Source organism: Bactrocera neohumeralis, unplaced genomic scaffold (assembly GCF_024586455.1).
Source record: "Bactrocera neohumeralis isolate Rockhampton unplaced genomic scaffold, APGP_CSIRO_Bneo_wtdbg2-racon-allhic-juicebox.fasta_v2 cluster11, whole genome shotgun sequence".
Taxonomy (NCBI): Eukaryota; Metazoa; Arthropoda; class Insecta; order Diptera; family Tephritidae; genus Bactrocera; species Bactrocera neohumeralis.
The window spans coordinates 11844613-11846148 of record NW_026089624.1 but is presented as its reverse complement, the minus strand read 5'-3'; positions in this window follow the sequence as shown (position 1 = coordinate 11846148).

Genomic DNA, 1536 nt, shown 5'->3' with positions numbered 1-1536 from the left:
TGTTTTTGAGTTGCATTTTATAATTACTGAATTATGTGAATCATCAGGTACCAATGATTTTATACAAGATTAATTATATTTATTTTAATCGGCCATCATACAATGAACCAGGACCGGTCCTTCCATATAGGCAAGCTTGGCAACTTATGTCTTATATCTTTTTCTTCTTAATTGGCGTAGACACCGCTTACGCGACTATAGCCGAGTTAACAACAGCGCGCCAGTCGTTTCTTCTTTTCGCTACGTGGCGCCAATTGGATATTCCAAGCGTAGCCAGGTCCTTCTCCACCTGGTCCTTCCAACGGAGTGGAGGTCTTCCTCTTCCTCTGCTTCTCCCGGCGGGTACAGCGTCCAATACTTTCAGAGCTGGAGTGTTTCCGTCTATTCGGACAACATGACCTAGCCAGCGTAGCCGCTGTCTTTTAATTCGCTGAACTATGTCAATGTCGTCATATATCTCGTACAGCTCATAGTTCCATCGAATGCGATATTCGCCGTGGCCAATGCGCAAAGGACGATAAATCTTTCGCAGAACTTTTCTCTCGAAATCTCGCAACGTCGACTCATCAATTGTTGACATCGTCCAAGCCTCTGCACCATATAGCAGGACGGGAATTATGAGTGACTTATAGAATTTGGGTTTTGTTTGTCGAGAGAGGACTTTGCTTCTCAATTACCTACTGAGTCCGAAGAAGCACCTGTTGGCAACAGTTATCCTGCGTTGGATTTCTAGGCCGACATTGTTGGTGGTGTTTACGCTGGTTCCAAGATAGACGAAATTATCTACGACCTTCAAAGTTATGACTGTCAACAGTGACGTGAGTGCCAAGTCGCGAGTGCGACGACTGTTTGTTTGATGACAGGAGATATTTCGTCTTGCCCTTATGTCTTATATATGTATGTATGTATAAAAACGAAACGCATTTTTTGTACGCCCGCGCATTACGCCCGAACCACAGCACGGAAAAACGTGAAAATTTGCGCGGGTATTTCTTTAGTCCTGGAGAATGTCCTAACGGCGGCCTGTTTTGCAAAATCACCCTCAATTTCACAATTTATATCTATATTTATAACTCAAGAACCGATTTGGCTGAAAATTGATGATGAGGAATCTCGGGACGGGCATAGGCTACTTTCTATCGTTTTATCTTAAAAGTCACAGCAATTCATAAATAAAAAAAATATATTTCAAAATATAAGCATGTGTTCAATATTCATGTAAGAATCATTTGAACATTTTTTCTTAAAAAATACAAAATAAAATAAAATAAAACAGCTACCGGCAGGGTACAGTGTTTTTTGTTTACATACACACATATATCAAAATTATAGTGATAGTTGTAACTGAATGGGAAAAGGTTGAATCATAATTAGAGATGAGTGCATAATAGCTGACAAATATTCCTGGAGCATTGCACAGAACAAATGCAATATTTAAAAGGAACGATCAAGTCTGTGTTTCTTACGTGTAGTATCTGAGTATTTGCAATGACATTCGATGAATGTTGAACAAAACATTACCATATGATTAGGTTT